Consider the following 12,764-nt stretch of genomic DNA (forward strand, 5'->3'; position numbering starts at 1 on the left):
TCCGCAGAGAGAGATTACGATGTGGGAGATAGGGAGTTGTTGGCCATCAAGTTAGCTTTTGAGGAATGGCGCCATTGGCTAGAGGGAGCCAGACACCCTATTGCCGTGTTTACCGACCATAAGAATCTGGCCTACTTGGAGTCAGCCAAGCGTCTGAACCCGAGACAGGCCAGATGGTCTTTGTTCTTTTCAAGGTTTAATTTTGTTGTCACGTTCCGCCCTGGGGTTAAGAATGTGAAGGCGGATGCCCTGTCACGTTGTTTTCCGGGAGGGGGGAACTTTGAAGACCCGGGTCCCATTTTGGCTGAAGGGGTGGTTGTGTCTGCTCTTTATCCTTAGGCTACTTTCACACTAGCGTTCGGCTGTCCGCTCGTGAGCTCCGTTTGAAGGGGCTCACGAGCGGACCCAAACGCTTCCGTCCAGCCCTGATGCAGTCTGAATGGATGCGGATCCGCTCAGACTGCATCAGTCTGGCGGCGTTCAGCCTCCGCTCCGCTCGCCTCCGCACGGACAGGCGGACAGCTAACGCTGCTTGCAGCGTTCGGGTGTCCGCCTGGCCGTGCGGAGGCGTGTGGATCCGTCCAGACTTACAATGTAAGTCAATGGGAACGGATCCGCTTGAAGATGCCACAATATGGCTCAATCTTCAAGCGGATCCGTCCCCCATTGACTTTACATTGAAAGTCGGGACGGATCCGTCCGAGGATATTTTCACACTTAGCTTTTATATGCCAAAATAATGCAGACGGATCCGTTCTGAACGGAGCCTCCGTCTGCATTATTATGATCGGATCCGTTCAGAACGGATCTGATCGAATGCTAGTGTGAAAGTAGCCTTAATTGGAGGCAGAGGTTCAGGCAGCCCAGGCAGAGGCTCCTGATCTTTGTCCTCCTGGGAGGTTGTTTGTGCCTCTCGCTTTACGACACAAGGTTTTTAAGGAGCACCGCGATACTGTCCTTGCTGGGCACCCGGGGGGTAGAGCCACAGTGGATCTCATTGCTCAGAGATTCTGGTGGCCGGCTCTTCGTAAGTCGGTTGAGGGTTTTGTGGCAGCCTGCGAGACCTGCGCTAGTGCCAAAGTCCCTCATTCACGGCCATCAGGTCCTCTCCTTCCGTTACCCATTCCTTCCTGTCCTTGGACACATCTGTCCATGGATTTCATTACGGACCTGCCTCGTTCCTCGGGGAAGACTGTGATTCTTGTGGTGGTGGACCGTTTTAGCAAAATGGCGCATTTTTTTCTTTTTCCTGGCTTGCCCAATGCTAAAACGCTGGCGCAGGCATTTATTGATCACATTGTCAAACTGCATGGTATCCCTTCAGACATAGTCTCTGATAGGGGCACACAGTTTGTTTCCAGATTCTGGAAGGCCTTCTGTTCTCGCTTGGGGGTTCGGTTGTCATTCTCTTCTGCTTTCCACCTGCAGTCGAATGACCAGACAGAGCGCGTCAATCAGAATCTGGAGACATATCTGCGTTGTTTTGTAGTGGAGAATCAGGAGGATTGGTGTTCTTTTCTCTCCCTTGCTGAGTTTGCTTTAAATAACCGTCGTCAGGAGTCCTCTGATAAGTCACCATTTTTTGGTGCATATGGGTTTCATCCGCAGTTTGGGACATTCTCTGGAGAGGGGGCTTCTGGTTTACCTGATGAGGAGAGATTCTCCTCGTCTTTCTCATCTATTTGGCAAAAGATTCAGAATAATCTAAAGAGCATGAGTGAGAGATATAAGCGTGTGGCAGATAAGAGACGTGTGCTTGGTCCGGACCTGAATGTTGGTGATCTGGTATGGTTGTCTACTAAGAATATCAAATTGAAGATTCCCTCCTGGAAGTTGGGTCCTAAGTTTATTGGGCCTTACAAAATCTTGTCCGTCATCAATCCCGTTGCCTACCGTCTTGATCTTCCTCAGACTTGGAAGATCCATAATGTTTTTCACAAGTCCCTATTAAAACCTTATGTCCAACCCACTGTACCCTCTTCTTTGCCTCCTCCTCCGATTGTGGTTGATGGTAATCTTGAATTACAGGTCTCTAGGATTGTGGACTCTCGTATTGTCCGCGGTTCTCTTCAGCACCTCATTCATTGGGAGGGTTATGGTCCTGAGGAGAGGATGTGGGTTCCAGTGGCAGACATTAAGGCCACTCATCTTCTCAGGGCATTCCATAGGTCCCATCCTGAGAAGGTGGGCTCTGAGTGTCCAGAGTCCACTCGTAGAGGGAGGGGTACTGTCACCACCAGATCTTTGAGAAGTTCTGATAGACGTTCTTCAGCACCTCCTGCATGATCTTCTTTTGTTTTGCTTTCGTTTTGACATCTCTCTTCCCTCTCCCAGCTGTCATCTATTAGCAGTGATTGCCTCCCTATATATCTCCTCCCCATACTGCCTCACCTTGCGGTTTATATTACATCCTGGATTGTGTTCTCTGCTAGAAGTTGCTACAACTGGGTTTTCAGATAAGTCTATTTCTGTATTTGTTGTTTTCCTGTTGGCTTGGTTCTAGGTGACCCTGATTCCCTCCGTATTAAGTGCAGGGAGCTGGTGGTCGTGTCTCCTCACTATTATAGGGTTTGCAGGTGTCATTCAGTCTAGGTATAAGGACATGCAACCTTCTGTCACTGAGATTTGTGCATGGGCTGAGAAGACAGGGAGAGCTTCAGGGCTTTAATAGGGGTCACCCTTTTGTTCCTTAGTTTTGAATCAAGCCAGTCGGATCCTTATTTGTAACTTCTTGTTTTCTGTTACACCATCCGTGACACTGTTACTGAGACATGGTTCAATGGGAGTAATGACTGGGATATAACAATACCAGGGTTCTCTCTATATAGGAAAGACAGAGAAGGCAAGAAAGGGGGAGGGGTGGCCCTGTATGTGAAAGATAGCATAAAATCTAATCTAATACAAGTTAGCGAGACCAATTTAGAGTCAGTTTGGGTTACGTTGCAGCTTGATAATCATAAGGTAACTCGTGCAGGTGTGATATATAGACCACCTAGCCAAGTCAAAGAATTAGATGATCTACTAGTTGAGGAAATAGCTAAAATGACATTGAAAGGGGAAGTTATCATTATGGGAGACTTTAAACTTCCTGATGTAAAGGAGGCCATTTTAGATTTAGTATTCACAAATGTGAATTTGGTATCTGATATTACTGTAGGGGAAAGCTTGGGATCTAGTGATCACCAGTCAGTGTGGTTTAATATAAGTATAGTGAATGAGTCACACCACACAAAAATAAAAGTTTTAGATTTTAGAAAAATGTACTTTTCTAAAATTAGATTAGTGGTATACGAGTCCCTATCAGATTGGAACAGTTTCAATGGAGTCTAGGAGAAATGGGGCTACTTAAAAGTGGCACTATTGAAGGCAACAGATAATTGCATTAGGCTTGTCAGTAAAAGCAAAAAAAGGAAAGGACCACTGTGGTACTCAGCAGAAGTGGCCAAAATCATTAAAAACAAAAATATATCATTTAGTAATTATAAAAAATAAAAAAAACGAGGATCACAGGCAAATTTATAAGATTAGGCAGAGAGAGGCCAAGCAAGTTATAAGAGCTTCTAAAGCACAGGCAGAAGAGAAATTAGCTCAGTCAGTGAAAAAAGGCGATAAGACATTCTTCAGATACATAAATGATAAAAGGAAACTAAAACAAGGAATTACCAAATTAAAAACAAAAGAAGGAAAGTATATGGAAGAAGATAAAGAACTAGCTGACTGCCTCAATGAATACTTCTGTTCAGTTTTTACGAAGGAAAATGAAGGAAAAGGACCTGAGTTAGGGAGGAAGACTAATGAATCTTTTGATGCATGTGTCTTTACAGAGGAAGAGGTTCTAAGTCAGCTGTCTAAAATTAATACAAATAAGTCACAGGGGCCTGATGGGATACACCCAAAGCTATTAAAAGAGCATAGCAGTGAACTAGCAAAACCATTAACAGATTTATTTAACCAATCACTGGTAACAGGAGTCGTCCCAAAAAATTGGAAATTAGCAAATGTTGTGCCCATTCACAAGAAAGGTAGTAGGGAGGAATCGGACAGCTATAGGCCAGTAAGCCTGACATCAATAGTAGGGAAATAAATGGAAACCATACTTAAGGAGAGGATTATGGAACATCTAAGATCCCATGGATTGAAAGATGAAAAACAGCATGGGTTTACTTCAGGGAGATCATGTCAAACTAATCTTATTGATTTTTTTGATTGGGTGACTAAAATGATAGATGGCGGAGGTGCAGTAGACATCGATTATCTAGACTTTAGTAAGGCTTTTGATACTGTCCCACATAGAAGGCTTATCAATAAAGTGCAGTCATTGGTCTTGGAATCCCATATTGTTGAATAGATTAGGCAGTGGCTGGGGGACAGACAACAGAGGGTTGTAGTCAATGGAGTATATTCAGACCATGGTCTTGTTACCAGTGGGGTACCTCAGGGATCTGTTCTGGGACCCATATTGTTTAATATCTATATCAGCAAAATTGCAGAAGGCCTCGATGGTAAGGTGTGTCTTTTTGCTGATGACACAAAGATTTGTAACAGGGTTGATGTTCCTTGAGGGATACACTGAATGGGAAAGGATTTAGGAAAACTAGAGAAATGGTCAAAAATCTGGCAACTAAAATTTAATGTTGATAAGTGCAAGATAATGCACCTGGGGCGTAAAAACCCAAGAGCAGAATATAAAATCAGTGATACAGTCCTAACCTCAGTATCTGAGGAAAGGGATTTAGGGATCATTATTTCAGAAGACTTAAAGGTAGGCAGACAAGGTCACAGAGCAGCAGGAAATGCTAGCAGAATGCTTGGGTATATAGGGAAAGGCATTACCAGTAGAAAGAGGGTGGTGTTCATGCCGCTCTATAGAGCACTAGTGAGACCTCATTTGGAGTATTGTGCTCAGTACTGGAGACCATATCTCCAGAAGGGTATTGATACTTTGGAGAGAGTTCAGAGAAGAGCTACTAAACTGGTACATGGATTGCAGGATAAAACTTACCAGGAAAGATTAAAGGACCTTAACATGTATAGCTTGGAAGAAAGACAGAGGGGATATGATAGAAACTTTTAAATACATAAAGGGAATCAACAAGATAAAAGAGGAGGGGATATTTAAAAGAAGAAAAACTGCTACAAGAGGACATCGTTTTAAATTAGAGGGGCAAAGGTTTAAAAGTAATATCAGGAAGTATTACTTTACTAAAGAGAGTAGTGGATGCATGGAATAGCCTTCCTGCAGAAGTGGTAGCTGTAAATGCAGTGAAGGAGTTGAAGCATGCATGGGATAGGCATAAGGCCATCCTTCATATAAAATAGGGCCAAGGGTTATTCATAGTATTCAGTATATTGGGCAGACTAGATGGCCCAAATGGTTCTTATCTGCCGACACATTCTATGTTTCCAATGAAACTGGCTTTCCTGGGCAGTTTAAATTGGGCTCCTGGGTCCTGCAGCTGATGGCAAAGCCCGGATAATAAACCCTATAAAACCCAGACAGCAATCCCGGGTAAGTGCCAGTTCATAGTAGCGGTGTCTATGCCTGAGAAAAGGAGCCCTCTCCCTCTAAGGGGTTGAATATGCCGGATAGGTGCTTCTGCCGATCCGGGTAGTTAGAGCAGGAGTCAGCCCAAGTGTCCTGCGGTTATTCCAGGTGTCATATGAAAGCTGAGCTCCTGCTGCATGGGAGACCCCTGCACTGCTTAGACTAGGCTGCTGTAAAGAGGCTTTAGTGACCGCCGTAAAAAGGCATATTGACCTACTAAGGGGTTTCATTTTTAAAAAAACTTTTTTTATCTTTTTATCGCTGATATAATACACTGCAAAACGGTTGTATTGCAGTTATTATGCTTAGCACTAATAACCTCTGGCAGGGCCTAATAAGATTAAATATGGCTCCCAGCTCCTATGGAAATCCGCAAGATGCAGCAAAAGATAGGACATGTTCAATGTTTTGCGGAGTGGAGACATGGACCCAGAGAGGCTTCTGTGGGCTTCCAGGTTCATGACTACATGCCGCAAAATATAGACCATGTCCTATCTTTCGCTGCATCTTGCGGATTGTGGATCCGTGGAAGTCAATGGGTCCGCACCGTGATGTGGAGTGCCGGACGGTGCCCGTGTTTTGTGGAACCACAGTTTTGCGGTCTGCAATACGGGCACGGCAGCCCCACAATCGTGTGAATCAGGCCTTAAGGGGTTGTCTAGCGCCTCTCTCCTACCCAATTTGGCATCGGATGCAGATGCTGCTGCGTGACAGTAATTTTTGGGCCACTAAACAGTGTGTAGATAACTTTACTCCTTCCCAACATCCCCCGCACATATATCACAGATGTCAAGTCCTTAACTGCCACCGGACCGCCTAACGCAGTCCGGAGGCGTCTGTCTGCGGCAGAGTCACGTCTGTCTGAGGCAAAGTTAGAGGGGGATTACATCATCAGCCTGCCAGCCAATGATCGTGGCTGGCAGGCTGATGATTTTCAAAAAAACGAATCACAAGCCATTTAACACCTTATATTTATAAATATAAGGTGTTAAATAGCTTCTCTGCTCCTCTGCTGGTCCTTTTGGTCCGTTGGTTCCAGCAGAGGAGCAGACATCACAGTGAGTACACCAAACAGCACACTTAGCCCCCAGATCACCCCCCCATCACCCCAATTAGCCCCATGATCGCCCCTTCTTGCCCCTGTCAATCACCTAGTGAAAGGGAAAAAAGTGATCAGTGTAAACTGTCACTTTTTTTTTTCACTGGTATTGACTGGTAGGTTTTAGGATAGTTTAGGCCCTTTGGTTAGGTAGTTAGCGATCGTTTAGCGCCCAGCCCACAGCACCGCAGTCACTAATTCGCTGATTAGCGTATCGCTAATCAGCATTTGTACTTTTATAGTATTTGTAAGTGATCAAAACTGATCACAGTCATATCTATAATAGTATTAGTGTCACCTTAGTTCGCCCTCCACCCAAAATGCAGTGTTTGCCCGATCAGGCCTGATCGGTCGTCCACACGTGCGTTCACCCACGCCCGCCCCGCCGCAGTGACAAAAAATTATTATTCTTTTGATCACTGCACAATCACTTTACAAGCGCTGCGGCGATAAAAAAAAATCTGTTTTGATATTTTTTATCAATCGCAGCGGCCTCCGGTACTTCGCTAGCCTCCCATTTGTAAGACAGGCTTGCTTTTTTTCTTGGGTAGTCTCAGGGAATACCCCCTAAATTTAGTAGTCCAAATGTCAAACAAGGGGTATTCTTCTGAAGAGGCCTACAGGATTCTGACCCAGTCGGATGAGGAATGGGAACCCTCATCTGACGAATCCAGCGGGTCAGAATATGAACCTGTAGAAAGCAGTGGCAGTCTGACCCAAAGTTCACTGTCGGATTACGTGGTGAGGCATACACCGGCAGCGCAGCCTACCCTGGACCTAGTAACAGCACTGCCGTACAACATGGTGAAGTGGCGAGCACCAGAAGGGCAGTTGAAGCTGGTAGACAGGCCCGTAGAGCCCCTAGAGTCCCTGAGGTGCTGGCAAACCCTGATTGGCAGTCCCCAACTTCAGCAGCACCATTAGTTCCCCCTTTCACCGCCCAGTCTGGAGTTCGGGTTGAGACAGCTCAGATTGGTTCGGCACTAGGATTTTTTGAGCTGTTCTTGACTGCAGAGCTCTTGGACATAGTCGTGGCAGAAACAAATCGGTATGCCACTCAATTTATAGCTGCCAACCCGGGAAGCTATTTTGCCCATTCTTTCCAGTGGAAACCCGTCCAACTTTCAGAATTAAACATTTTTCTGGGCCTTCTCCTCAACATGGGTCTAACCAAAAAGCATGAATTGCGGTCATATTGGTCCACGAACCCAATTCATCACATGCCCATGTTCTCTGCTGCCATGTCCAGGGCACGATTTGAGGCCATCCTGCGTTTCCTGCACTTTAGCAACAACACCACCTCCCGTCCCAGAGGCCACCCAGCTTTTGACCGGCTCCACAAAATTTGGCCCCTCATAGACCACTTCAACAACCAATTTGCTGATTTGTATACCCCTGAGCAAAACATCTGCGTAGACGAGTCCCTTATACATTTTACCAGGCGCCTTGGCTTCAAACAATACATCCCAAGCAAGCGCGCCCGGTATGGGGTCAAATTGTATAAGCTCTGTGAAAGGGCCACAGGCTATACCCACAAATTTCGGATCTATGAGGGTAAAGATCAGACCCTGTCGGTGTCACGGAATGTGTACAGGAAACAAGACAACACAAAATGAATATATGACTCACTGGATCCACAACTAAGGAACAAAAAGGGAGACCCCTGCATAAGACCTAGCTCTCTCCCTTACTGCTCAGCCTATGCGAAAATCCCAATGGTAGATGATCGCATATCCTCGTACCTCGACTGTATATCACCTGAACACCCTACAATAGTGAGGGGACACGACCACCGGCTCCCTACACTAGATACGGAGGGAGTCAGGGTCACCTGGGATCCAGCAAACAAAAAAACACAAATTAATGCACAACACTTATCTTGTAGAAGACTGGGAAGTAGGATCAGCATGCACACACACTCCAGGAAGTAATATAAACCGCACACTGATGCACTATGGGGAGGAATTTAAAGGGATGCAATCAGTACAACTACATGACAGCTTAGAGAGGCTAACGAGATAAGGAACTGAAAGCAAAACAAAGGAAGCTCAAGGAGGAGGTTCTGAAAGGCATCTGTCAGAGCTTCTCAGATGTCTGGTGGTGACAGTCGGTTGCCCTGACTACCTGGGGAGCAGTGGGAAGACAGTCTGGGACTTGGTGTCACCCTTATTTGGCAAGGGGTACCATCTTTATGTGGACAATTTCTACACAAGTGTGCTCCTCTTCAGGCATTTGTTCCTAGAACAGATTGGCTGCTGTGGCACCGCGCGACCTAGTCGCCCGGGCTTCCCCCAACGGCTCGTTACCACCCGTCTTGCAAGGGGGGAGAGGGCTGCCTTGTGCAATAAAGAACTGCTTGCAGTGAAATGGAGAGACAAGCGTGACGTTTACATGCTCTCCTTTATTCACGCAGACACGACAATACAAATTGAACGAGCAACCAGTGTCATTGAAAAGCCCCTCTGTGTCCACGACTATAATTCGCTCATGGGAGGGGTGGACTTCAATGACAAGATGTTGGCTCCTTATTTAGTTTCCCGACGCACCAGACACTGGTATAAGAAGGTGTCTGTATATTTAATTCAATTGGCTGTATATAATAGTTTTGTTCTCTACAGTAAGGCTGGGAGAACAGGATCCTTCCTCAAATTTAAGGAAGAGATCATCGAGAACCTCCTGTATCCAGGAGGTTCTGTGGCCCCATCCACCAGTGTAGTGAGGCGTCTACACGAGCGACATTTCCCCAATGTCGTTGCTGGTACCTCAACCCAACTGTCACCCCGAAAAAGATGTAGTGTCTGTAGCAGGAGTGGAATAAGGCGTGACACCCGCTATTTCTGTCCTGACTGCCCTGACCACCCTGCCCTATGCTTAGGGGAGTGTTTCCGGAAGTACCACACACAGGTACACTTAGCATAGGGATTGCATCTCACAGGACAGGCACACAGGGCTATTAGGGCCCATTCACACAGAGCTGCTGCAAACCTCCCCTTTCACCTGAACAAAGTGCATAATGTACTTCACCACATCTCTGGGCGATTTGCACTTTGCACATTGTCCCATGGGGAAGGAGAGGTTTGTCCTATAAAGGTAAAACAAAATCTAAAAAATCACCAGTAAGCAAAAAAGTTAACGTTCTGTTCAAAAAGTTAAATAAAGTTTATATGTTCGTCAAATGTTATTATAAAGTTAATAAATTTATTGCAATAAAATAAGTAGAGTCTCTGTTTAGAACACTTGTCCTCTCTAGCACTGCAAATCCAAAGACAATGTGGGTAAAAAAGTCTAATAGATAAAATGAATAAAGAAAGGATTGCGCTGCAGGAAATAAATCTTCTCTGAGTGTTGTAGTTTTCTTTGTGTAATCTTCAGCTTAATGGGACCATAAGCACACCTCACATCCCATCAGTGGTATAGAAACCTGTAGTGTGATAAGAAAACGCACTATGGTGTAGTAAGCCCAAAACACCTATCGCACCATGTGAATGAGCTATACTCACAAACGTCCGCTAGTAAGTGCGTGTATAAAATCTCGATGGTGTCTCCCTTCAGAACTCTGTTGCAAAAAATAACACTATAGTGTAGTATGTTCCAACACTAAATACACCTTGCAAACAGATTGTACTCACAAGACTTCACTGGTGCGGTGCGTAGATAAGGATCTCATTGGAGTCTTCTGAAAGGAGCTTAGTAGATGAAGCAGGTGTGGGTCAGAAACCGTCGGTTCAAATGATCTCATACCACCCACCGGTCTAACAGATGGAATGCCGCTACACCCGAATAAAGCCACACTTCTGCTTCCAAGAATCTCATGGGAAGAGAGTCGCAAGTATGGTGAAGTACGTACTACTAGGTCAGATTAAATAATTTAATATACTCACAAAATGACAGCTTTAAAAACGTATTAAAAATCTCTCTGTAGTGCCCGACCCGGGTTTCGCCGTGATGCTTCGTCTTGTGCCAAAAAATAAAAATTCTATGAACTCGCCATGCCCCTCATTGAATACCTTGGGGTGTCTTCTTTCAAAAATGGTGTCATATGTGGGGTATTTATACTGCCCTGGCATTTTAGGGGCCCTAAAGCGTGAGAAGAAGTCTGGGATCCAAATGTCTAAAAATGCCCTCCTAACAGGAATTTGGGCCCCTTTGCGCATCTAGACTGCAAAAAAGTGTCACACGTGGTATCGCCGTACTCAGGAGAAGTTGGGCAATGTGTTTTGGGGTGTCATTTTACGTATACCCATGCTGGGTGAGATAAATATCTTGGTCAAATGCCAACTTTGTATAAAAAAATGGGAAAAGTTGTCTTTTGCCGACATATTTCTCTCACCCAGCATGGGTATATGTAAAAAGACACCCCAAAACACATTGCCCAACTTATTCGGAGTACAGCAATACCACATGTGTGACACTTTTTTGCAGCCTAGGTGGGCAAAGGGACCCACATTCCAAAGAGCACCTTTTGGATTTCACAGGGCATTTTTTACACATTTTGATTTCAAACTACTTCTCACGCATTAGGGCCTCTAAAATGCCAGGGCAGTATAACTACCCCACAAGTGACCCCATTTTGGAAAGAAGACACCCCAAGGTATTCCGTGAGGGGCATGGCGTGTTCCTAGAAATTTATATTTTTTGTCACAAGTTAGCGGAAAATGATGATTTTTTTTTTCTTACAAAGTCTCATATTCCACTAACTTGTGACAAAAAATAAAAACTTCCGTGAACTCACTATGCCCATCACAAAATACCTTGGGGTGTCTTCTTTCCAAAATGGGGTCACTTGTGGGGTAGTTATACTGCCCTGGCATTTCTTTCAAATTTCTTTTTATTGAAAGTAAAACAAACATAGTGTCGCATCAAGGTATAAGTTCCATTTGTATGAACAACACTGAATGACCGCCGGCATAGGCAGTGAACATACATAAATATACATACAGTCCACACGCGAATTGAGACATAAAACATCCCATAACAGTACAGTACACATTAATTAAGGCACATACATCGTCTTAAATATAGAAGCCGTGCAACACGTGCCTCAGAGACCAACGTACATAGGGGAAGGAAAGGACCACAAGGGAAAGAAGGGGGAGGGGAAGGTAGGGAAGGAGGGTAGGTGCTGATGGTAAAAGGTCCAAGGTTGTGACTATTTACATCACTAAAGCTCGTCAGGCGTATGCAATATAACTGCAGACTCTAGAGAACATGAATACATTGCACTAACCCACCAGAGAGAATTGGGTCTTATACTGTTTCCAAGGAGCCCAGAACTTCAGAAATCCCTGGTGTTTCCGCAATTCCCAACTCACTAGTTCCTCTAATCTGTAGATTTGGTCTACCTTGTCAATCCACATGTCTAACGTCGGGGGATTAATGTCTAACCACTTAAGAGGAATAAGTAGTCTAGCTGCTTGAATCAGCTGCGTCGCGAGGTCCCTCCTGCCCGGGCACCAGGATTCATTGGGGAGCCAGAGCAAGATGGACTCAGGAGACAACAGCAATCGTTTGCCCATGATCTTCTCAATTTCCACAGCTACTTTACGCCAAAACTCAGTAATTCTAGGACAGGACCAGAAGATGTGGCTCAACGTGCCTGGGTCTTCACCACATCGCCAGCAGTTCCCAGTCGGTGCAAGACCAATTGAATACAAATATTGCGGGGTTCTGTACCAGCGTGTTAGAACCTTATAAGAATGCTCCTGGATTCTGACACAACGGGAGAACCCATGTGAACACGAATGCATCCGTATTATATCTCTCTCTGTAAATGATCTACCTAATTCCTTTGACCATTGGGCTATGTATGCAGGTGTACCCTTACTTTGCCCTGTTAAAAAAGAGTTGTAAAGGAATGAGACCAACTTCTTGGGCAAATCAGGTTTGTCCAAGATTTTCTCAAACCAAGTTAAATCCCCAGCCCTCACATTTTTAGAATGCAGGATCCTACAAGCTGATAGCAGTTCCGCCCTATCTAAAAAATTTGACGAGAGCCTGTCCACATCTGGTGGCTGAGGAACCCCCTCCCTATGAACCAAGTCTGCATAAAAACTAGCCCAAGTCTGTCCACTGAACTTACTCCAGATCTGAGGCACAGTTAGGGATTGTGGTCTTAACAGG

Source organism: Bufo gargarizans, chromosome 10 (genome assembly GCF_014858855.1).
Source record: "Bufo gargarizans isolate SCDJY-AF-19 chromosome 10, ASM1485885v1, whole genome shotgun sequence".
Taxonomy (NCBI): Eukaryota; Metazoa; Chordata; class Amphibia; order Anura; family Bufonidae; genus Bufo; species Bufo gargarizans.